Source organism: Mycteria americana, chromosome Z (genome assembly GCF_035582795.1).
Source record: "Mycteria americana isolate JAX WOST 10 ecotype Jacksonville Zoo and Gardens chromosome Z, USCA_MyAme_1.0, whole genome shotgun sequence".
NCBI lineage: Eukaryota > Metazoa > Chordata > Aves > Ciconiiformes > Ciconiidae > Mycteria > Mycteria americana.
Genome location: NC_134396.1, coordinates 52,890,706 through 52,918,075, shown reverse-complemented (window position 1 = coordinate 52,918,075; position 27,370 = coordinate 52,890,706).

Genomic DNA, 27,370 nt, shown 5'->3' with positions numbered 1-27,370 from the left:
TCCAAAATAGCTTTTAGCAACTAAGATGTATATTACACTGCAACAGTACTGTAGTTTTCCTCATCTATGACTACATCCCTTTTCTAAACTTCTTACTCCTGTACATAGCACTGTGTCATCCTTTCAGATATTTCATCTTTCAATTAATTTTAAAATAAGGACACCATTTCAAAAAAAGAGCCCAAGATACACACAACATATTAGGCAAACTATCTAAAAATCCACTTGCAAGTGTTATTCCTGTAAACACCAATGAAGATGCAAAACTTATCTGCATTTTTTACACCTGCACTCCTATCTCACTTTTGAAATTAAACTCCACCCTTTACCATCAGGAAAAGCTGCAACTGCACCAGCTATAGACAGTGTGATCAATCCATAGATTTTTTTTTTTCCCTCCTCTCCATAAGCATCTCTGCTTCTGTAATGGAAATCTAGGTCTTTGGTGCTGGACTTGTTTTTCTTCTTTTTGATGGATTGATAGAGAAGGTTTTCTGAGGTTTAGGGTGAATCTCTAGTGTATTTGTTCAAGTAATGAATTGATAGCAGTCGTTAAAAATGCCAGATGTAGTACCAGCAGATGCTACACAAGCTTCCCTCAAAAGCTCTGCGAATGCATTTCCATCCTGGCCTGTAACACCCCTGCTATGCTTGATCTGGACCTCTCCTGTGTAGGGATTGACAGAAGTCATCTGGTATTGTGGCTCTGTGATTTGGACAGATAGCCACTAAGGACTAAACAGATACCCCAAAAGTCATCTTCACTTGTTTGCTAAGCCAGTTTTATGATCAGATCTAGATTATGCAAAAGTTAATAGGCATTGTCATGAGTCAGTAAATATGAACGTTTTTCAGCATCTGGACAGAGTGTTTAAATGGTAAAAAAAAAATTGACTTTAAAGGTTATTCACAAACACACAGGAAAAAAAAGAAACCCATACGCTCCCCCAAAAGGCAAGGTGTTTCGAATTAAGGCATACAAAAGCAATACTTTTTCCTACAGCTATATGGTATCTTTACATTCTGCATACAAAATCCCCACAGAGAGTTTCAGCTTGTGCTTACAACTGACCCATCCCAAGGAGTCACTGGTATTTACTGGTATTTACAGTCACTTCTGTTTACTCAATATGCGAATTATAAAATGTTTCAGTTTATTTCCCAGTGACAGTATAAAAAAAAGTCTGAAGTGCTACAAGCTCTACATAAAGGATGTTTAATGAGAAAGCATTACTAAAAAAGAATATTGTCAGGAGTGCTAGTTTGAAGTGAGCTGGATGGCCAAGCAGTTCCTGTCCATTGTCTGTGAGACTGTGGAATACATCAGGGAGAGCACAGAAAATATGCAGAAACAGACCACCAGCATATCTTCACTACTATAAGCTGCCATCGATCTCTTGATGTCAGAGCTATGACAGTTTACATCTGCTGAGGATTTGTCCCTAGTGCAGTAAACAAACTATAGTGCAAGTCAGGGGAAAAAAAATGGGTCCCCAGATGGTTATTATATAAGTAGACGTTTACATTATTTCTTAAAATGCAAGTTAAGCATGTCTGACCTTTTGTTTCCGTTAGCTTCATAATATGGCACAGTTTTGCACCTTAAGATATAAAACTGTAATAATCATTTAGCATGTTTCAAAATCCTTAATGAACACATTGCCATTTTTCTTGGGAATAATATTCTATTCCCACATTCAGGATATGAATACTAAATTTCTTTAGATATTGTGTTAATGACTAACTTATAAACCTTTGAAAAGAAAGTATTTGCCAGCAAAATAACAACATACTTAAAGTTAAATTTGTGTGAACAGTGTCACTGGAACACAAATTATGATTTTAAGTACACTTGTTTCAAAACAAAGTAGAAACTATTAAAGAGGTAGTTAGAGGCAATATCTGTATGATGAAATATGGGCAACAGAGGAGATACTAAATTGGATTTATCAACTATTCTAAAGTACAACAGCAAAGTCAATCAGTAACTAGTGTCCTTGGTTAAACAATACAAATAAATGAACTGTAGTGAAACCTTACACTGAAGACATATTTTTACCTGTGTGTCAAGATCCAGCTGAATACATTACAATTCCTAACAAATGTATGCAACATATTTTTTAATTTTTTTCTTAATCTTGTAATCTTTAAATATCCAAAACTCTCACTGAGATGGCAAGAAATGTATAAGCAAGAGTTTTGTACCTGTAACACTTCAGTAGAATTAATGGCAAATATGAGAAGTTTTCAAAACTATTTGAACTCTATTTGTGTACTATCAATCACATGCTAATATGAAAACACTTACTCTATTTTTCTGATAGTATAGCTACAATCCAATATTTCAGGAAGTTACCTGGAAAATATATATCATGGAGTAAGGCTCTTCTGAATTACAAAAAACAATGTTCACACAAAACATGGTAACATTAAATAAAGAGAATAAATGTGTTTCTGCAGTTAGAACTTTATCTCATTTCCCCTAGTTTGGTGCCTAGACAAATTCAGACAGCCTGGTAGCATTTTTAATCCATTCTGATTACAATTCTTGTAATAAAAAGCATATAAATATTTAAATACTTAATAAAAATCTCTGAAATCTAGAAATACAGCCATTCATAACGAATTCTGATATCTCCCCATGTGTAGAAAGACAATAAAGTACAGACAGGCATTTAAAACTGATAATACTTTAAAGGCCCATAAAGGAAGTTATGGTGGGCTGACCTTGACTGGCAGCCAGATACCCACCCAGCCGCTCTTGCAGTCCTCCCCGTCAACAGGGTGGTGGGAGAAAGTAAGGTGGAAAAGCACATGGGTCAAGATAAAGACAGGGAGATCACTCACCAATTACCACCATGGGCAAAACAGACTCAACTCAGGGAAAATTACTTTATTGCCACTTATAATAGAGTTGCATTGCGAGAAACAAAAACTGAAAGTTAAAACACCTTCTCCCCAACCCCCTTTTTCTCAGGCTTATGGTTGTGACACTTCACTGGTAATAATGGCAAATATGAAAAGTTTTCAGAACTATTTGAACTCTACCTGTGTCCTGTCAATAACATGCTAATACGAAAACTCCTTCACTCCTTCATTCCCAACTCCTCTAGAATGGGGGTTGCGGTCAGCCCACAACAGATCCTCTCTGCTGCTTCTTCCTCCTCACATTTCTCCCCTCCTCCAGCATGAGTCATTCAGGATAAACCTGCTCCTGCATGGGGTCCTCTCCACAGGCTATAGTTCCTGTCAGGAGAACCTGCTCCAACGTGGGTTCTCCATGGGCCGCAGCCTCCTTCAGGGTATCTCCACCTGGGGTCTCTCCACCTGCTCCAGCATGGGGTCTTCCAAGTGCAGCAGCAAGGATATCTGCTCTGGCATGGTCCTCCATGGGCTGCAGGGAAACACCTGCTCCAGCACCTGGAGCACCTTGTTTCCCTCCTCCTTCTCACCTTGGTGTCTGTTAGGGCTGTTTCTCTCACATTTTTTTCTCATTCCTCTCTCACTCTGCTGCACAGCATTTTTTACCCTTTCTTAAAATATGTTTCCACAGAGGTGCTACCATCTTGGCTGAGGGGCTCAGCTGTGCCCTGCAGTGGGTCCACTGGAGCCAGCTGGAACCAGCTACATCCAGGATGGGGCAGTCCTGGCCTCTCCTCACAGGGCGACCCCTGCAGCCCCTGCTGCCACACTGAAACCTACACACATAGACCCTATAGAGAAGTGAAAAAACTAAGAAGATAGCATTTCCTCTGATCTCACTCTAAATAACAAAACAAAACAAAAATAACAACAACCAAAAAAGACCCCAGAAAGAAACAACAGAGTATTCAACCTTCCTTCTGACAACCCCTCCATCAACAAGCACACTTAACCAAAGCCTGTTTGTATGATATTTTTACACGTAGTAAGGATTCAAAACAAAAAGGGACTTTAAGCCTGTTTAGCTTTTGGGACTACCTCCTAGCTTAACCTTGAAAGTTTTTTGCATTTTTCCCAGTCTGCTTTGTTCTCAGGTATTCACTCCATTTTAGCTTTAGTCCTTTCATATCTTCCACTTCATCTTTGCAATCCATGAAGCAGGAGCACCAACTCATCTCTGGATGGATAACACAGATGTTAAAAGTTGTGAAGAAAAAGAATTACAATTAGCCAAGTGTCTTATCCATTAAGCTGCAAAAATTAATATTACTACTGTTGAAGAAACACTCGTTGCATATGAGGTAGCTACTTCTCATGCAATACCTAACAGCACTTACTGTATTAGTTTCCCTAGTCTCCAGGTGATGGTCTTCAGAAGTGTATTCATTTCTACTTGAACTCTTTATGAATAGCGAAGTGGATTGGAATCATAAAACCACCAGTTTCTCCCAATCCTTTGTCCAGAGGTTTGTCACACACAGTAAGGGCAGTAAGAGCATTGTGTCCATCAAAGCCATTAAAGAGGCAAGAATTAGGAACTATAAAGCATGATACAAATATGAAATCAATAACATTAATGCGTAACTTGCCACCTACATATAAATGAATTTTACTCCTGACATCCGCTAATCCAAAAAAACAACTGAAGTACAAATTTACCATACAGGTGAATTCACCCTATTTTTTGCTCAGTTTGTTACACAAATTTATGACAAACATTATCTTACTGAATTAATTATACAGTTTACATCACTCTTCAATATGTCACAGGACCTTTATTATGTCTACATGGGATTTCCATTCTAAATATTTTAAAGTTAGAAATAGCACATTGCAATCATTACTTTTAGATGAGTGTCCTGTAAAACATATCTTTTGCTATTATTATGAATTTAGGATGTTCTGAACCATAAACTCAGTCATTCAGAAGGCTATGAAGAATTAGAAAATCATTGGTTAGATAACTGGCAAAAGAATCTATTTCTCCGTCTAGCAGAAGCACTTATGCACATATTTAGTTTTAAATGTATGACTTATTTCTAAATTACTTCTCAAATCTATACATACTTCCACTAATTTTCATTATTTATCTAGAATGACGTGTGCTACATTATCTGCATACATATTAATTCAATCTGATACTGTCTCCCACTTCACTAAAAGCTAAGTTCATGTGAACTCTGCTTTTAAATTACCTGACCTCAAAGAGAGAAACTGTTGGTTCACAATCGCAGGTCTCCAGTTGAGAAAAGATCTCTTAACAGCTTTGTGATACAGCATCCCTGAAACTGGTTTGCTTCTCCTTTTGTAACTTATTTTCAAATATACAAAAGAGCACCTGATACAGAATGCTGAAATCTCACTTGTATTTTGACTGAAAAAGAAAGCAAAACTCATGAGAACAAGAAGCAACCAGTTTATTAAAGTCAAAACATTAGGAGAAGTTACCTGCTAGCACATCTGAGAAGTAAGTACATAAGCGTCTCCTTTCAAAGTTGAATTTTAGCCTTTGTGAAATGTGCTGTAGGAAATGCTGGAGATGAATCATCCACACAAACTGTACAGAATATGTACAGCTTGAGAAGCAGCAGTGAAAAATTTCCGGTGTGTCCAAAGAGTGAGATCTTGTTATTTTGAGACTTGGGATTTTGATCAAAGTGTATCAACATGAAGAAAACAACATGTCAAATAACTTCATGGAATACAGGTGATTAGGACTTTTAGATGCAGGATGGTTACTGAACAATACATTGCTAATATTCACATTAATTTAAAGAAACAATAGGAACCAATCTACAAAAGTCTGATCGACAACAATAATAAACAAAGACCAAAAAGAGAGCATACCAAAGCTTAGATTATTGATCAGTAGTGTTGCTGTTTACTAGCCATCTGACAGCTTACTTTAAATGCGCATGTGGCCCAACCTGTTATGTAATACAACTCAAACATTTATATGAAAAATAAAAAACCTCAAATACCTTCACTTTTGGTAAAGCCACTAGACATCTCAGAATTCTGAGATGAAAGAACTAAAAGGCGAAATGAATTGACTACGCTGCTCAAAGATGGTCACCTTAAAATAAACAGCAAAGCAAGATACCTCTGTTTGAAGACTTCCATCTTCCAGAGTAAAACAGAAAACTCACATGCATCAGTATCCATGTAAGAAAAGCCATAGATAGGATACTGCAAGCAGCACCTGCAGCCAAGCAGAATGGCAAATGCTTTAACACCTATCACTTCAATTTCTCATGACAAGCCTTCCCTGGACTTTAGTCCTATGTGGATTTGCAGGAATTCTTTAGTCCGTCTAATGCGCAGTGTAACAAAATCTTGATTTAATAATACTGAGAAAGGACAGCGTCTGGAAGCATTAGCAGGGATAGTCTGAATATGACCTTACTCATTTTATCTCCTTATACACTCATCTGAAACACAGACTATCTCATTACCTTTATTATCTCATAATGAAGCATAACTACTTGTAAGTTTATCAGACACTGCCAACTCCTTATGAGTGACCTTTGTCCCAAGACTGTCTCAAAATTAGAAATTCCCTATGACAGAAATAGCAGTCTTAGCATAAATTTCTAGGAAGTACAAGAAAAATGTGCTTTAAAGATCTGCGCCTGTATTTCCAGTCAAATTTTGTACTGCTGGTGACTTAAACAAACATAGAGATAACAAAGCAATAGATGAAGGTAACTGGTTAAAGCAATTTATCTCAAAAGACAAATAGCAAACACTGCATTGCTTATTCTGTTTCAGAGAGGATTCATCTTGAAAATCACCTTCTTTTTTCTTTACTCAGGTTGCTGGTATAGCTGGAAACTCAGATGAAAAATTAGCTAATAAGCAGTCCCCGAGATACATTTGTTGAAAACCTGCTTCATCTTCACTGGACATCTAAGGAGAAACTAGTTAAAAGCTTGACAGATTCAACACATGGCAAAGCATCTTTTGTTGGCAGTGCTTTAAATTGCTATGAGGGAAGATCAGAGGTCAGCAGAAGGAAAAAAAGCCACTAATAGCTCCATGTTAGAAAAAAGCACCAGATACAGAATCTCAAAAGTTCAGAAAACCACCAAATTTTCCAAATTAATTTTAAAAAATCTTAAGCAAACATTAGGTATCTGTGGAAAAATACATACTCTAAGGGTAATTTTATGTGTAGTAATAATTTCACATCAGATAAAAGGACAGATTCTCCAATTCATACTCTCTGATCTTCAGCAGAGCCTTGGAACAGAAACTTGGAACAGCATTTCAGAACAGTCATCGTATAGATGCAGGAGAATAAATAAGCCTATTTTTAAAATACAGTTTGATAAGCTGATGAACATGATTATATGATGTGCTCAGATGTGATAGCAGAGGTTTGTACTTGATGACCCAAAGATATCTTTTCAGTCCCATTTCCTACATTCCACTGACATACATCAATGCAAGAAACATCCAGGACTATTCAAATACAAGTGGATTGGATTTAATGAAGAATGGATTAGAGACTCTGAACAAAAAGGATGGTATATTTGGAAGGTATCTGCAAGTATAACAGAAAACAAAAAAAATCAAATTAAATAGGATTGCCTGAATGACTCTATTATAATAGGAATAGGTTCCCCAATATTTGTTGTTTCTTCTTGATCTTAGTTCAGGCCAGAAGCAAGCCTTCTCAAGCTGAACGTCAAGTCAGGTGTTTCTCCTACTACCAAGGTCTTCACTGTATTTAAAACCATTGGTCACAATCTGGCTTTACTATAAATCAGAGGTTACTGGCTTTGGGGTGGCCTTGTACCAACAACCTTAGAATTGGCTTGGACTGAAGATGTGCTTAAATACTTGGTCAATATATAATAATAATAAATAATAAAAAAGCATAAGTAGGGATTATGAAAGGGCCTGTGAGTATGGGGCACTTAATTTCCTTTTCACTTCCCAGTCTTTCTTCCATAACCCTCTTCAAAAAGGGAATAGACAGATTACAGGCATAAAATTCTCAGTATATTAAATAATTCAATACACATTATCAGGTCAAACATATTCTAGAATATATAAAAAGCATTCTTGTACACATGTTCTGAATCCTGGCTTTCCTCCCATGGGATACTACCACGTCACCCACCCTGCAAGATGGAGTGAGTATGCATACAGAAGCAAACACATCTCTTCACTTCCTTCTCCTGGATATGAAAAAGGCCTCTATAGCCAGAAACATGCACAGAAAAAACTGATAATCTAAAGACAAAAAGAAATGTCCTATTCTGTTCACAGTTGGATCAAAGAGCATAAGCCTCCCACAAGGCCATCAGAACTGAGAAGGAACCAGGCATGTCTGGACCACCTCAATTCCGTTATTCTGATCCGAAATTCAGATTGTTCTCTGTGCAGAACACAGCTCTACGTTCTGGTTCTAAAATGTTCTTTTCATAGTTAAAGATGCTCAGTGAGTTCATTATCAGTCAGTTTCCTTTCTTTATATGTATGAAGCAATGGGAAAATCCACATCAGTAGGTAAAATGGAATGCAAATGTAAAGGAAGTATTCATCCCTTTTGACTTGTCTGACCACGAATTTGCTGGGGGGGGGGGGGGGGGGGGGGAGGGATGGACAGACATTTAATTTTCATTACAGTCTAACTAAAATTACTACTTGTCTCACTACTGCAATGAGTCAACAAACTTGCTTGCATCTTTCTACTTACAAATTATACCTATTTATGCCCGACAACAATCCAGCACACTTTTTGTTCCAAAGAGTAAAAAAACTCCAAAGTATGTTTTAAAGCTCTTTTCAAGAGACAGTTTGACTTATTCTTGAGTTCTATTCTACTTCCTGCTTGCCAAGGCTTTCCAACTTACCTGAACACTGATGTACAAGAATCCAAGCATTTGACCAGGTAAAAAAGCTGCAGGAAAGGCATGTGGTGTTCTACAGCCACAGGACAGATTTGCATATATAAGCAGTTACACGATGGGTATGCCTTCAGACTAGACAGGTGAACTGATGGACAGCAACCATACTGCCAGCCTGATGCCTGGAAAAGTACCCTCAGTCAACCTTCTTTGAGCTTGGATTTCTCTCTAAGAGATACAGGCCTGGCTGTAGTCCAATACCTGGCACCTTTCACTTCAGAAATAGTCAAAAGCCAGAGAGATATCGTAGAGCTGTGCTGGGAATGTGTTACAGTCAATCTCTGTGTCAGAGAATTAGGAGGTGAGGTATAAAGAGTGAGCCTCACAGTCACAACATGGGAACTTTATAGGTTTTTCTTCTGGAAAGAGAAAAGATGAATAGTTATGAGCACCTTTCCTTTCTGGAGGCAAGTCTGAACAATAAAGCCTGTTCTCATATGTCTAACTCCAATCTCACACTAGAGACAAGACCATAACTAATATTTTCAGTGAGCCTATGAAGACTCCATGCCTGGAAAAGGCAGGCTCACTCTAAAAAGCGTGATAGAGTAGGCATGAGGAATGATTGGCTCTATTCCAGGTACCACTTCTAATGCAGAGCTCATTTAATTTATTTATAATAGTCTTACATTAAATTGTCCTGTAACAAGTTTGCAATGGGTATTTTAATGCAAAAGCAGGTTTAGAATTATGGAATCAACTACACAAAATACAGGAGTGCAACAGATGACATTCTTAACCATTCTGATTTGCATTGGGTAAAAACCACAACGCATCTCAAGAAATATGGTCAATGTTTCTGTAAAAAAAACATTAAAGTAGTAGGGAAAGAACTGTCTGCAAAACTACTCCCAATGTATCAAAAATATGAGGTTTCTTATAAATCTAGAAGCACAGGTTATAATTCTCAGTGATCCCACAGACACTTTGCAGCACCACTGTAGCCACAAAGCAGTCACTAGCCATTTTAAATGATAGGCTATCCTGCAGGCCTCAGGTCTAGTTTACAACTACCTTCAATTTTGTTCCATGCCTAGATTTAGCATGAAACTCCTGAAACTAGTCTAATCTTTTCTTACACAGAGGAAAAAAAGCAGAAGTTCTTCATTTGGGACAAGCTGAATCCTTTGTGCTAAACTGTGCTATGCTTTCTAAAGGGCATAGTATGCTTTCTGAGAGGCAAAGCACACAGGAAAAAGTTTATGACACCTTTCCTCATGCTGCATTTTGAATTGCTCTAATATAAAGCAGCCTCTCAATGGTGTTGATGGACCACACAACATTACAAAGCCACACAGACCTCTCCTTTCATTCTGTCTTCAGTATCTTTCTTTTCTTGACTCTCTGATTTGGAATTGTATGGAGAAACTGCATAGAATAAATGATATGTATTCATATAGCCTACTATGTTTAATTTAGATATTGTACTTACTATGGCTTTTCAGACTTTGAGAATTGCATGCCATTTAGACCTCATACTATTTAGGAATGCCAGACCATGGCTCCCTAGAAAGACAGTCAAGAGGTCACTAAAGCTTAATCTGTTCCATAATCACAGTGCAGTTCATTCCCTGAAAGAAGAACTCTTCCCTGTATGCTTTCAGCTCCAACAGCCACACAACACAAAGATCAGAAGAATGACCTCTCTAGTTTACAGGTCTGACTCAGCTCCTGGGTCAGTTTTCTAAAGTAGTGTCAGTGTGTGACCCACTTACTAAGATCCTGAAAAACAGTTTACAGGGTGATCATGAATCATCATGGCAGAACTAAGCAAAAGACAAACAGTGTGAAGCAGGTGTGAGCAGAAGAAAGGAGGAAGAAAAAAAAAAGAGTACAAGTATATAGGTGAAAAGGGTATTACTGCATTTGCTTCCCCCTCTCCTTTTTCCTACATGATTTTTTTTGGCAGTTATTTTCTGTTTTCCTGCTACTTTGTGCCTCCTAAAACACTTTAATGCAAATCTCAACATTAAAATAATACAGAAAATCTGCAAAAGGACAACTTTTTTTTGCAGACAATCTGCAAAAGGACAGCTTCTTTTCAGAAGGGACCAAGAAATACTTTTTCCACACAGGGAGGGAAGCATAGCAGTGAAGAATTTTCTTGAGTCTTCTTCAATCATTTTTCTAACATGCTGAAAAAGTGCCTCCTGCTTTCATCTTTCCTGTCTCTACTCCTTCCCAATGTTTGCTTTGTTCTCATGATAAAATGGTGCATATCATTAGTAGTCTTTAATGGATTTACTATTGTTTTGATTTTTTTTCTTTCAGCGCTGCAGTTTGTACCTGCAGCTGCTTACAAAGTATTTCAAACAACGCAAAACAAGTGGCCTGAATGATTCAAGATTATTGGTAAGGGCACACAGAACATTTCAACTCCATAAGACAAATTAAAATGCATCATAAGATGATAGTGATGAAAGCCATAAGCAATTATGTCCTAAAGTTTTACATGAAACAAATGTGGTGTGCTCAGTGATCTAGTCCACACCGAGAAACCCACTACATGTGGCACTGGTTAACAGGAGTCGGCAGTCTCCGAAGAATGGTTGCAGAACCAGTGCTTTATGAAATGAATTGCTCTTTTAGCCCTGGAAGAGGTGCTTTAGCTCAGAATTTACACACTGCATAAAGATGTGTTAGGTATGGCAAGCCTTTATGCAGAGTGGTAAGGATGTGGACCAATTCCATGACCATTTAACTCTTCTTTGGTCCTCAGAGATCTCTGTGAAGTTCAACTGTAGAAATATTCATAGTACCAGATGGTCTGGAATTTAACTACACAGAGGATGGAGTGGGAGGGAAAGGAATAACCTTTAAATTCACTGAAATAATCAAACAATACAATACAGTTTAGTCAGAGTATTCTTTTTTGTTTTCTGATTGTGCTTCCTTCTTTTTACAAAAGGCACTGCCAGAAGGCAGCCCTGAGAGCTGGCTCCAGGAGAACAAAGGTACCAAGACATGGGGAGAAAGGGAACCTGCTCTTGAACTGAGCCAGCAAAGATGACACAAATACAACTTGTGTGTGCTCAACCCATCTGGCCATAGGTGCCTCACAATTATCCTTCCCAACAATGTTGTAGAAGAGAATGCACAGAGATTACCTCAGTCCCCAGCTGGTTATTGCTACCAGCCTTCATACTATTGTTCTGATATATGAGATCCTTTACAGCTGATGTCCCCAGACCAAGGATATTGGCCTCTGAAGAATACCACAAGAAAATGAGCGCTCCATGTAGCCATATATTTCACATATTCTCCAACTAGTTCTGGGCATATGTCTTGCTTCTACCAGAGACTCTTTAATTGGTTGAAAGACAGAAAATGAAGTATTAAAGGGTGCCTGGAATGCTTCACATCAACCAGTGTAAAGACCCAAAAATCTGTTAATATTTTAGACAACTTTGCTCCTAATTTCTTATTTCATGTGTTTCTGGAGCCCAAAACTAAATTCAGAAGAGCAACACCCTTCAGAGGACAACATCACATAACATGTACTTGGACACCAAGCAGGAACGAGGATCAAACCCAACAGATCAGAATAACCACACTCAATAATCCAAATCACACAGTAATTTAAAAAAGGTAGAATATTTTATGGTCCATAATCCTATGCATCACCTGCTATTACACTTCCATTTTCCATTCTACCAAATGTTCCCTGCAAATATGCAACACCTGCACTCCAATACCTAGTAAAAGTGAGATTCTTACAGAAGCTTTAGAGGTAAACTCTAATCATTCAGTGATTAGTCATATTTCATGCAAATTGCCTACAAAGTTCAGAGCACAAAAGGGAATAATACCTAAAACTATCATAGTAAATTAAATTCTTCTTTGCTTCCAGTATTCTTAAAGAGTTTTAAGCATATTTTAGGTTTGCAAGAATAAACAGACACAACTTGTTTTTCAGAGGATTTGGGTAAAGAAAGCTATCATTAAATCCACCCTGAGTACAGTCAGCTGCAGACTCAGACACTCAGAAATGCTCTGGGAAACTTTGAATGCTCCTTGAAATGTTAAACATATAAGGTTCCTCAAACATGTTTTTCTGGGCTCTTCCAAAGCGTGCAAGTAGCAAAGGATTTCGCTCCCCTTTTTGCTATTTCTGTGCATTGTGCACCCTCTAGTGACAAAAACCCCCATATTTTTAAGTCTTCAAACCCTTGGCTTTACTGTCAATGCAACAAGACCTTTTATTAAACGTATTTTTACCTATTTTCGCAGGTATTTCAGCTCTCTTCTAGTTTGTGCCACACAACAGCTAAACACATTCATACAAATTTTTAATTAAGGTATTAACACCTTAAGTAGATTGTCACTATGCTATTATTGTGCAGGTAGTATGTGCTTTCATGAGAATTCTGTTATAATCAAGGTCACTCGTGCCATCTCTACATCAACATGATACTTACTTACCCATAATCAATAAACTGCTCTCTTGGGCACTTGAAATCTCAAAGCCCAGTCCATCTGCTGCGGACACACTGCAATATCCCATAGCTTAGCACAATTTTAATGTAGTTTGCACAATACTGAATACGATTTTGTCTGGATTTTCTGATGTAACTAGAACACAAAGTAACGATAACCAGGAAGTCCAAAAGTTAGAGAAAAGAAGCAAAAAAGAATCTAAACTCCCCAGCCAAGAACTAATCCTAACCACACAAAGAAAAAAACCCCATCAGTATACCTTAAAAAGTAGCTGTACGCAAATTCAGGATTCTGGATGAGATAGAAGCAATGAAAGCACAATTCAAATTACTGCTCCCAATTAGATGAAGGTATTCAGAGCAAATACATTCTTAGCCTAAACCAGAGGGATTGGCAGATGTCTTACAGAGGGTTAAGGGATGCCTACATTGGATATACACGGAAAAGCTTGCAGCTGGTCTGCAGTATGCCTGTGTCAGACAGATGCACTCTGAGATGGTAGAATTCTTGTAATTTCTATAAACCATCACACCAAAACAAAGAGAAGATTATACACGATTAACTTCTACTAAAGATTGTAAGTAGTCATATTGTGCTGTTAATTTATACTAATAGGACATAAAAGCCTGGTTTTAGAGGTGTATGTGCTCAAAATGAGTTGACAGATGTATGCACACTTGGCACCTCCCCAGTAAAAAAAGATTTTGCTGACTTTGAGACAACAAGGGTGTATTTTTTATGTTATTACCAGTTTTTCAGATAATCTGTACCATGAATTGCATGCAGTTGTTTTCATAAATATATTTCATTCAGCAGTGTGCAGCATTTGAACTCTTTCCAAAAATAGAATTAACTCCTTGTTTTGAATAAAGCTGTGTTCCCATAACAATTGATTACAACATTGTCTTTATAACAGTTAAAATGGATTACCATTAAAACCAATGTACACCAACTCAAACATTTCTATAGAATTTACAGAAAGGGACCTGATCCTAGGCTTCTATAAGTAACACTTTTCCCTACAAGTCCATACTAATTTACAGATAGGGCACTTAAAACAAACATGCTACACCGAATAGTGTTAAACAAAAATGAAGCCAGATTTTGGTAACAAGGATAAAATTAATTGGCTTTGTAGCATATGGTTGAAAAAATGTTTTAGCAAATTCCACATGTATTAATACTGTTAAAGCTACTGTTCTGGCATTACAGCATAATGACTTCAGGTACCTGAAAATTATGAGTTTTACTTGTACATACTTACTTGTATGGTCCTAAAAATAAGCTACCATCTCTCCCTTCTTATGTGTGTTATAACATTTCTAAACTTGTACATATGAGGAAACTTTAGCATATAAGCTCTTAGGCTCATAAGTAAAATTCTTATACTTTCATACCTAGCTTTCTAGTTCCAATGTCGTATCAACTATCTGAATTGACTTCTTTGCTGTAAAAGAAACATTTTTTGTAAATATTTAGTAATTATTGCTTATGCTTTTTTTTTTTTAACCAAACACCTCACCTCATTTGGACCTTCTTCCACAGTCTTCCTGTAATCAATGCAAGTACCTAACTTAAATTTCTTAATGCTTTTTAAGCATAATTGGAGATTATGTGAATATTCACAAGGTACATTAACTTGGTTTTATCCTGATACTTCTCCTCTCCATCTTTCGCAAATGGCTCTCCACAGTAATGAGAATGAAAAGCTTTCCCTGGCAAGTACTGTTTTGTGTCAGATTTCAATTAAACAAACCATCTGAACTGACATTTCAAAAACAAAACATAATTTAGTATTTGCAAAGAAAGAGTAAATCTGAAGATCAGTTACTATACAGATTCTGTACATGTTTAACATACTGACTTTAAACTACAGATGATAAATTTAGAACTAATATATGTACCCAAAGCAAATGCATATCATACGTACGTGTATATATAGAGATCAAAACACACACACATTCCTTTGCTGTCGTTCAGCCTATTTTGCTTGCTTTGTAGGATGAGAAAAGCATCAGTTCCTCTGTATTGTGCATGTACCAGTGTGCTTGGTGTCACTACCTTACACATATACAAAAACAGATAAATACATACTCCCTAGCTTCTATACTGCAAACCATGTATTTTCTTATAAAATTGAACTAGCACATATAATGTCAAATTTTTTTTTGTTTACACATGAAATCCTTTTATCTGGGATGTTATTTTTGTTTGCTTTAAGCTCTTCAGAAATTGGACTGATCCACTGGTTTGTACTATCTCAAGTCTCATGAGCACTCTCTATTGACTGAGGGCCTCAGACCATGCTGCTAATTTGCAATGGTGAACAATTACTCACGTTTGTAACATCTCCCCTAACTTGTCCGCACTCAGCCAAAACTGCATGATTAACCATTAATTTTTTCCACTGATTCATATACACTATTTGTTGCTGGGATTTCTTTGACACAGATAAGTACTAACATCCAAATCTTTCATGCATCTCAAACATCACTTCAATGCATATTGCAACATGCATAGCATAGTACTATCACACATGCTCTATCCTTAGGTTATACTACCAGTTTTACATGAGCTAGTTCAGGTACTACTGGTCTAACTGGAGCCATGCTCATAAAACTGGCCATGCCATTAAACTGGAGCCAGTTTAATCTAGCTCTCAGCTGGGTTCTGCTGCTGCAATTAAGAGTTTACTACTACAGAGACAGCTATTTTAAAAGCTCAGGAATACCTAGAAGGCAGTACAGGCGAACTCTTTGTTTAAAGACACCACTAGAGAAATAGGTAAAAACCAAGAGATGCTGATTGAAAGCAACTTAGTATTTCTGTGAAAACCTTGAAATTCCTTAAATATAACATCAATTTTTTCAGCCGTTTAATTAAAACACCCGAAATAGCTTAATTCAAAACACAGCATACCCTGCTTTCTCACTTGTTATATTTCATACAAGAGTATCTCAGTATTTTTTTTAAAAAGTAACACATTTGTATATTTTTGCTTTAACTTACATTTCTGCCTTTTAAACTCTGTTTCAACTCAGTGAAGAAGCCAACAAATACAGATTTAATTATACAGAAAAGATGCTTTAACTCCAGTGAAAATTCAATACCAAAAATCCAAAGAAGGCAGCCCTGCTTGAAACGTGTACAAATCAATTCATTATATTGATTTGAAAAGAGTTGTGCTTTAGTTTAATACATAGATTACCCAAGGCCAGAGTTGATAAAGTCCTATATTTCAGTGGGTAAGTTTTACCGAAAAACTGATCATCTGTAAGACACTTAGTTAGCATCTTTTTTTCTTCTCTAAATGACACAATCATTAGGATCCCCTTAAACTCTTATTGCTGACCATATTAATCTGCAATCTACTGAAAACTTGTAGGACAATTTGAATTCAAAGCAGATTATTAAGGATCAGCTGACACCTTATGAAAACCTTGAAAGATTGCAATTTAGACATAATATTTTTATACTACAACTTTTCTCTGGGTTTCTTCAACCTTATTCCTCTTACTAGATAAGGCAGAATCAAGGCAGACTTAGTGGTCCATCCAGTTGACAACATTGGGAAGTCATATGATTAGACAGACCAGAAACAACAGGATCTAATTCACTTCTTACAGTAAAACTACACTCAAAAAAGTTCATTAACACACACTGACTGCATCAGTGCCATACGAGGGCCTGTAACTTCTGAACGTAACATTCAAAACTCTATTTGTCTTACCTTTGAATTTTTTACTAATTTCACTAATTTTCTCTTTTAAGAAGCACAGTGGGAACAGTTCACCAACATAGAGCAGGCTTCTGCAGAAACCTCAGAACACTACTTGAGAAGTGTTCCTTGGGACAGTCATCAGCTATAACCGGTCTTGTGCTCTCTGCACATAATATCCTACCGTGCTCTACTGCTGGAATGATTTTTAGGCTAACTAACAGGAAACACAAGCAACTGAACCTCAGCAATGTCATCTCTAGCTGTGCAGCTCCTTGCAAGATGCTAACCATTGGCAGAAGTTAAAGCTGCCATAAATAGCAGTAAATTGCACCAAGGGCCAATTAAGTAAAAAATTAATAAACAAGCTTAGCAATTTGTTCTGTAATTAAATGTATAAATGTAATTTAGCACAACAACATGAGGGAAAACCAAAATATGGTCTTTAAGATAAACTGTTTCAGTAATGTTTTTTTAAATGCTCTTTAAAACATCAACAGATTCATGAGCTTTGACAGAGCATTGCATTAGCAAAGATATGACATATCTGTAATAATGGCATCAGAATTACCATGAACTGTGATGTCGGCATGTCTGAAATTTTAGAACCATGTTTATTTTACCAGTTTTTACTTTCACTCATTTTCTCTATTTATTCTTATATAAACGGTATTCAATCATTCACAATTCCATCTAAAAGCAAGCACAGAATAAGCTTGCTATCTTATACAACAAAATACAATCTTGCTTATGAAAGTAAGTTCACAAAACCTTCTACTTCACAATTTCAGCAGGAGAAACCTTTTGAAACAAGGCTGTGACCACAATCTCATTATTATTTACCCCAAAATCACAAGACTTCACTGATTTTGTGGTATTTAACTTACTGTTTGCTGAAGAGCTGACACTATACAAACACTGGCTGACTACACACATCAGAAACACAGTTCTTGCTAGTGCTGCCACCTGCTGTTGACTTTAATTTTGTTCCCTGCTCAATAGTTTTAAAACACCAATTTTGTACAGCTAATTTCACCTAGTGCATAAGAAAGACATATAATCAATATTGATTTTTTAACGATTTTAAACACCACTCATTGTTACAGTTTCTGTTGGCATCAGATGCATAATTATCTTCTCATGCTTTTTTAAGCATACAGAATAATCACAATAAAGAAGCAAGACTTTCTGTCTGCTTTGGAGGTGTTTGTTTAGGATCCTGTATGTGTTTCTTAATAGGTTTTAACAGAATAAAAATTAAAGAGTAAATCAACTAATTACAAATTTATTAAAATAATAAGTAATCTATTTTTTTAAAGCTCGAAAACCTAGCACAGAAGTTCAAGACATGTTAAAGAAATAAGTTCTACTATTCTTTAGAAAGTAGACCTAATAAATGTGTTGTGGGATTTTGTTATTTCTTAAGTTAGGCCTTCAGCTTCACAGTATCAAGAGAATGCTGAGAATGTAATCTGAGGGGGCCATTATCCAATGAAACAGAGACTATTACATGTTTCCTTTGCAACTGTCTTTGGCACTATCCTAAGTTTCTGTATAGACAAATATGCAGACAAATTAAAGACTAATTTTATTTCTGAAATTCAAACTTGGCACATGTACATTCTTTCATTTTATATAAGTTTATATAGACGTGTTTGTGTGTGATTTTACAGATTTTTTTATTTATATATACATTTATATGTTTGATGTGTATATATATATCTAAACATATAATACGGTCCTAAATCTACTGCTAAATTTCAGGGGGTAGTAGCTTAGCCATGCTAACCCGACGGTTGGCTTATACTGCTGCTCAGAATATCGAGTTGGAAGGGAAATCTTCCTTTTCTAGTGCCCTTCTCTTAAAGGCTGAATTCCAGGAAAAAGTTCATCACTAAAATTGTTGAAAAGAAAAAAGATGGACTGTGGAATAAATAGCAACTGACAATCTTTTTGGCAGATCTGAGGAATCAAACTGAGGATTTGTTTCTACTCTTTATGGCAGTTCTTTCTTCTAGTCACTATGCTGACTGTAAAGAATCCTTTAGGTATACTGCTGCCCCTATACAAACCAGGAATTATGGAAAGACAGAAGAGGGACTGGGCTGACAGAACAAAGACATTGGCAATGTTAAGACACTATAGGAATATAAATGACGTTTGTTAAGAAAAGAGTAGAATAAGCAGTCAATACGGTGATGACAACACTTAGGTTCAACTATTTCTTATGGAGAAGAGACAGAGGAGAATACAACGGAGTTGTACTATGTGTGACATGAAATAGGTAAATGAGGAACAACTGTTGACTCTCTTCCAATACAGTAAGAATCAAAAGAGAGTATTAGGCGGCAGGTCCAAAGCAAAAACACCACCACAGTAAAAACAATGTTTTTTCCAAACAACTTGCAGTTAAGCTGTGGAGCTCCTTGCTAGAGAATGCCGCAGATGCTAGAAGTTAATAATTTAGGGGGAAAAAAAATCTGAAACCCTTCTGTTAGAAAAACCACTGACTGTTACTAACTCCCAATGCCACCACTAAGGTATTCTGCAAATTATTGAAAGCAGGTCTGAGGAAGAGTTCTTGCATTCTTTAACGCCATAGGATATGTTTTTAATCACTGCCAAAGAAGTGACAGACATCTTGGACTAAACAAACTGAGCAAGCACCAGCCTGAGAACAAGAAATGCCAAACTACCTGAGAAGAGTATTAGAACAGGAAATTACAATAGGAGGTCAACGAGCAGGAAGTAGCAATTTGGGTAACTACATTGAAGACTTAACTGTGACTGGGTGGGAGAAAAATATGGAAAGATGTTGGGGTAAGACGAAGAACAGCGAGAAAGAGGAAAGGAGTACACCGAGCATGAAATGTATGGCAGGAATCAAGACCGCAGACATAAGTAGATCCAGGAGATGGGCAAAAGGTTTATGCTGGCAGACACAAAATTACATTCCACGATGGCTACAGTAAGGGTATGTGGAAGGCAAGTGTCAGCTTTTCTAAGGGTATCTGGTCAAGGAACTTTTTCAATGCAGCAAGAGAAAATGAGAAAAGGAGGAAGCCATACACAGGAACATACAGGGACACAAACCTAACTGACAAGTTATAAGGGAGGCAATGATCATAAAAACCTGGTCAGCCGTGCTACTTGGTAAGGGTATGTGAGAGGGTGGGAATGTTTATTCCAGCAAGGTCATCTTGATTGTGGACCTGGTCAGTTGGGAACCAAGGGAAAAGGGGGAAGCCAGAAACCAAAATATACCAAGACACACACCTGACAAAGCAAACATGGAGACAATGACAAAAACCAAACCTTGCCAGTCACAGTAGCTGATGGGCTATCAAGAAACTATAGCTGCTGCTTTGAGGAAGATCCACCTGGACTTTGCAACTGGTAAGTCTGCAAACCCGGAAGCCCTGGGCTGTGAGGGGTGCAGGAATTGATAGAGCTGTACAGACCCATGGAGGGATGTGCAGGGGAAGGTGGAAAAGGGAGAAACAAAGAGGGGGCAGACAGAAAGGTGTACAGAGGGATCCAGTCGCGTGTAAAACAGGGTCGGTCAGTACACTTGTCTGGCTGAACCCTGCACCTGATCACCGCAGTCTGTCCCACCTTCTTACATCTTCTTCTTAGAAGTTTTCTTAACTACCTCTCTGCATAATCTCACTCTCTGTCCTGTGCGTGTGTGTGCTGCAAGGACTAAGCACCAGACACTCGGAGGACCTGTGCGTGTGGAATTTGGTGCCAGCCACTGGAGTCAGAGCAGGGGTGTGGGCAGCCCTGGCCTGTGGTGTCAGAGACTGCAGTGAGTGGGGGGACCCCAGTGTGAGCTATTGGAGCAGGTGGGGGTCTTTAACCTGCAGCCATGGGGCAGGAATCGTGTGTGTCCCAAAACCAGCTACTGGGGGGCACCAGCGTGAGTGAGGCAAGTGAGGGGCTCCGCGCTGGTGGCTGGAGGAGGGGTGAATGTCAGTATCCTTCCCAAACCTGGTGTGCATGGGGTGTGCATGTGTAATCACCAGCAAACTTCAAGCTGGACCAGCCAGTGAGTAGGAAACCCTGGCTTGGGGCAAGGGTGCCAGGTGGACAGAGGGGCCGTGCCAGCACTCAGGGGATCCATGAATGTGCGTGTGCTTGTGAACCTGGAGAATGTCCCTTGTGTGCTGCAAGTGACCTCCTGTCTCTGCCAGCCCAGGAAGGAGGAGGAGGAGGAGGCTGAGCTGTCTGCCCTTGTGTTTGTGTGAGTCCTCTATGAGGGTGCTGTTGGAGGCTGCGTCTCCTCTGTGGCAGCCTGTGGGACCGGCTGTGTCAGTGTCCTCTGTGTGTGTCTCTGGGACTTGTAGTCAATTTCCTTACTGGTTGAACCTGCAAACAGGAAAACATCACTCTCATCCCTCAGCCTGGGCAGAGACCCCATCTCTCCAGCCTGGGCTCCAGCAGCGGGGCAGAAGAAGGCCTGGGCTGGAGGAGGCAGGTACACTCCCTACATCACTTAACAGGTGTATCAGACAGCTCTCCCAAAACTGAGTAAATGATTTCCCTGTTTACAGGGAGTACTCAGTGACAAAACTCTGTTTCTTTTCTTTCTGATGCCAGTCCATTCAATGGTCACCTCCACCTATATCATTAGTTGAGTCAGCAAAAATCTTTCTGGTGGATCTTAAGGTACCAACTGTACAGCTGAAAATACAAATGGTATTTTTTTCTTCCACTCCTCCAAAGAAAGAGTGAGCCGAATTTCACAAGTTTCCCCATACAGATATAAAAACCCAAAAGAAAAGCAACAAAAAAGTCATAAAGTTTTGAATATTGCAAAGTAAAACACAAAATTAGAAAGTGTCATAACTAATGCCACTTTAATTCATCATACAGATGATAACAGGACTCCCACAGCATGACCACATACTGTTTTTTCATGGTAGTATCTTTGTTACAGTGCATGTACATTCTCCGTGTTCTGGGAACAAAATGAGGTTTTGTTTTGAAAAGACAAAATAATTTGCATGTTTCCTGCCTCATTTATTTTGGAAATAGTTTGTGAATATGATCAAGGCAAAGAATTAAAGCAGAGAAGGAATAGCTTTATGAAAGTTGCTTTAGAGAGCTCAATCTTTATCCCTGTATTGGCTCCACCATTTCCCATGGATACCTAGAAAATCTATTTTTTCCCAAAACAAGTAAAATTAGTTCCCTAGTTTTAAATTACCCTTTAATTTAAGGGGAGTCATCCTTTGAATTCAAAACAAGCTGCGTGAAGGTAATTATCATGAAAAAAAAAACAATCTGTCTGCTGGTATCAGTAAATTTCAGTTAAAAAAAAAACCCAAAACACTATTAGATGTTTTTAATACTAACTCTGGGCCTCAGGTAGCAGTTTACAGAATAGGGAGAGTAACAGTTCTTTCAACTCAAAATTGCTGCAAATATGATTTCACTAATCATGAGGAAGCATTTGTAAGCCAGACACTGACAGATTACTAAAAACACTCTTATTAATCGACCCTTATTAAACAATTCAAACACCAGCTTAGCCACCACCTGAGAAACTTGAGAAACTAAATTACCCCGTCTAGTACTCAGGAAGCCATGCTGCCACTTTCATAAGCAATCAGTTAAATACAAGTGCTTAACAAATGGAACCAAATTAGAATAGGGAGAAAGCTGAAAACACAAGAATAGTTTGGAGAAAACTAAAAAATCTCCAACTGACAGCCACAAAGCACACAAAATAATCTTACCCATACCCTACACCCCATCCCCTTGAGATGCTACTTCTTTTCTCTGTACCCTTACCACAGTCTGTCAGGTTCTGGGGAGTCCAGCAGATTATTATACTGTAAACGTTCTTGCTGCCTCTTTGGGTTACACTTTGGGTCTTTGAACAGTGACATTTTTATTGCCTTCATCTTTCTCTGATGAATCAAGATTAAGCAAGCTAAGCAAGGTGAAGGAGACAAAAATGGGGTAATGGTCAGGTGTTCAATCTCACAGATGAGGCACCTGGGACCTTTCAGAGCAGTGATCCCTTCTGAAAAGCCACTTCCTGAAAAGCTAACACCTCCCCAGCTGACAGTCCTGATGATTGTGCTCCTGTCTTCCAGTCCTCCACATCATGCATACTATCCCTGCAAATTTAACTCATGCACACCTATTAAGTTTCTGCAGTCATCACACACACCCCCCCCCCCCCTTTACATTAATCATTTGGGGAAAATTTGCTTCCTTAACCATCATATCATGAACCATTCACTTTTCAGGAACACATTCTGAGGAGATTGGTACTGCTGCATTCCTTTTTTCTTGTCAGGCACAGCATATATTGCAGTACGTAACATATCTGAAAGAAACTTCCTGTTAAGACAGCTTAGCTGACTGACAGCATTTTGAGTTGAAAGAACTCTTACTCTCCCCATTCTGTAGGCTGCTAGCTGAGGCACAGGGTTAGGATTAAAAACACCCAATAGTATTTTGGGTTTTTTTAACTGAAATTAACTGACACCTGCAAATGAATTTCTTTTTTTCATAATAATTACCACATACAGCTTTGCTATAGCTCTTTCCTACAAGAAAGTGAAAATTCCATCTCTTCAGCACCACAAGACTTATTTACACCAATGGACCCTGGATCAGGCCCTTTAGCATTTGTAGAATCGGTTCTCAGGGAGGACTGCTTGGAAATGGATCAGGGAGATGCTTGGGAAAAAAAATCTAGTTAGATTGTGCCAAAGTCCTGGTTGGAAACACCAAAGGAGACTATTCTAGAATGCTGCAGTGCCAATACAAGAAATGTTGTCAGATAATACTGTCTTCTGCTTGCCTCGTAACAGCCTTGAATCCCTAAAATAAGCTACATATGCATTAAAACTTTATTTTGAAGACAAGAAGTGTTAAAAGCTTAATCTATTATAATGCATTGTATATGAACTAAAATGTTTGGCAACACATTCTTTTCACACATCCACCATCTTACTTTGTTTCACTTCCAATGAACAACTTAAAACCAGAGCTGCCTTTTAGCATTGACCTAGCACAGTGACTCTTGGAAAAACAGAGCCTTCATAAAACATGTTGAAATTAAGAGGTAAGAATGAAGTACAGGCCCAAATGAAGAACTAGCAAACCTTCTAAGATATTGCTACTGTTACTGAGTCTGAAAAATATTAAAATAAATTATTCTTATGTGTAATCTAACCCCAACACTAGAATGGGATCAATCCCGATTCTCGCTCTAAAGAGTCTAAATAGTAATATTCATAAAGATACTGAGATTTTACATTATTTTTAATAAATCTATTAACCTAAGCTAGCCATTTTCCTTAGCCCAGAAAGAACCGATAGTACCGGAGTCTTTTCCAGACATCACCCTCAGCACAGTTTATTAATTCAAATAAAAAGACTTAAAAGGTAACCCAGACCAGAGCTATATTGCCTGATAAGATAGGCTTGAAAAACAGATACCTCATTTCTACATCCTTGCCTTTATTCTACAGTCAGTCCCAAAAAAAAAAACAAACCACCAAACATTTTCCTCTCTAGAATTGCATTATTGGCCCTTTCTTTACAGATATTATCTGCCCAGGCAGAGCTGATCTCTGAATAAGGCTTGTTACACAGTCAGCCAGCCCAAGACTCATTAGGCTTAAAATGGCAGACCAATCTACTGAAGTCATACCACAGGAGAAAGGAACAGTTACATTCTCTTCACTCTTGTGTACTGTTGGTTTCCTCTTAGTTTGTGGCTTCTATAGATGCAGTATCTTCATAATGCCATCCGCATACAGGGAGGTGGTAAATATCTCAGACTGACAGGTCTCCAAGATCTCATTTAATAAAGGATGTTTAAGGATGAGATTTAATTTAGGATCTCATTTAATAAAGGATGAGACTTGGATGGATGACACATTCCAAGTCTCAGAGCCATCTCTCCTTGGGTGCATAATCCTGAAAGCAGTATAGTGTTGGGCACCTGAATTCTCAGGGTTAACAGCCAGGCATTGAAACACCTGCATCTCACAGCACAATCTGATTACCCTGACCGACCACAGCAAAATACTTAACTGCTTGTACATGAAGTGTGACAGTATGAATGAATCTCAAAAAACGTAGTCCAAATTCAATAGTCTGTATTGCCATTTATTTTTGCAGACATCTTCTAACTACTAATTTGGAAGACACACACAGGCTTTGAGAGTATGAAACAGTAAGAACCCAGAGATACTGCTTCTAATAATGTTCAGTGATGGAGGGTCCCAAGTCATACATTCATTATGTTATTTTTCCTTATACCACATCCACTTCAGACAGAGGAAATTCAGAGTATTGTCTTCGAGTTTCTTCCTTTTAAGATTTTTTTTTTTTTAACCCTTCAGGCATTTGGAATCCCTGAACAGTTGAATACGCTCTGGTAGAACCTAAACTGAGAGTAGTTTCTGGCTCAGAGAGGTCTCTTCTGCAATTTCTCCATAGTAACACTAAGAGCCTGTTTTCACAATAATTGAATATTGCTAAGCTTTTGCAGGTAAGGTTATGAAACAACTGGGGATCAACACTTCTCTTCAGACTGCTTTTCTCCCATTTGTACTATCATTTTGCCATCTTTTAGACTAATGGGAGCAGTGTTGTCTCACTTCTTGCAGGCACTCCAACTCCATTTTGCCCGCACACTGCAGTGCTCCCAATGGTACTTTGGTACATTCTTTACAGCACATGCAATTTTTTCTGTAGGCTGCAGCACAAAATGAATAGGGCATCAGGGCATTCAGATATTACTCCCTGTTTGCTGCCTGCAGTAATCAGCAAGCATTTTGAAAGACTATCATTAGTCACTATCAATACAAAGCTACCAGAGTCTCTTTGAAGATCAGAGTAAATTAGTGGCACAGCATCCATTTCTGTTCTCACACTGACAACGTCACTCAAAATCCAGAAGCCTTACAAATATACCTTTACAACAATGCTCTGCACTACTAAAGAGCTAACAGACTCAGTCAAGTTAAAGCATGTACTGGCCAGTATTTATTTATTTATTACAAAATTCAAGAATCATGGCACACCCAAGTCAGGCACCATTTTAACGTTCTCAGTGAGCTTTACTTAGATGTTGAATACATCAAAGGAAAAAACAGCTTTCAAAGCAAGTTACCATTGCATATTTTAATTCTAAAGAACCATTAAATTGCTCTTAGAAAATTCAGCTCAGCGATTATTCACAAGAATTTGTAACATTTTATCCAGCACAATAACTAAACCTGTTAGCAGAACTAAAATATTTTCATACTCACAAGTTGGTATGTTATGATCAAGTTCCCAATCAATTTTTTATTATAGTCACTGATGTTTAAATAACATGGTTATTTTTGCCACGATGCACTGGGAGATGGCGCAAATTCCACTTGAGATATTTACAATCATGCAAGTTGGGGACTGCTGACATGATGTCAAGACACAGAGAATGTACCCTCCCATCAGCAAGAAAAAAATTGCTTCCTTTAGTTATTTTTTCTGATCATACATTCCCAGCCATCTGCAATACTCCTCATGATTCAAAAATGACACTGCCCTTGACTAGTAAGTTAGTACATGCAAGCAGCACAAGAACAGCATAGCACAATCCCTGTTATTTTAAATATTGTCATTTGTGTGGTACACAAATTTGGCAAAGACACATGGTGGGGAGGGGGACACAAAAATCTTGAAATCTAAACCACTACGCCAAAAAAATAAGCATCCTGCAGAACCGACACTTTGGAGAGTCACCAGCTGTAGTCTGACCATACCAGCAGTTCACTCGGAACACACTTAATGCTGATCTGGTGAGGAACCATCTGTCTGGTGTGGACTTTCAGGTGAATATATGTTGAAATTACAACCAAATAAAATTTAAAAGGACAAAGTAATGTGTATTTTTTAATGAAATACTACTCGGTAGGAAATATACTGCACAGTAACAAAAATCAGCACACAGAGAACAAGCAGGACACCGTTTACCTCTGAAGTTATTTAACAGTAGGATTTATAGCTCAAAGGCATCAAAATCTCAAACTATTTCCATATTTCCACATAATTTCAATCATGTGCTTAGAAAAGGGTACCCTTCTACCTACAGCTCTAACAAAGATTAAAACCTATACATATATATACACGTATCTCCAGGTAAAGCCCTGTTTCTAAAATAAAAACTTGATGAGTGGTCACATTAAACCTTCTGAGATCCACATTTAAAAAGAAGCTAAGGAGCAATGATTTTATTTAGTATTTGAACACACAGTGAACAATTTAAATAAAACTTTAAAACAGAGATCCCTATGAGTTAGTTGTTCCTGTTTAATACAAATGCAAGTGATGAATCCGAAAATGTAATACAGATACCGGA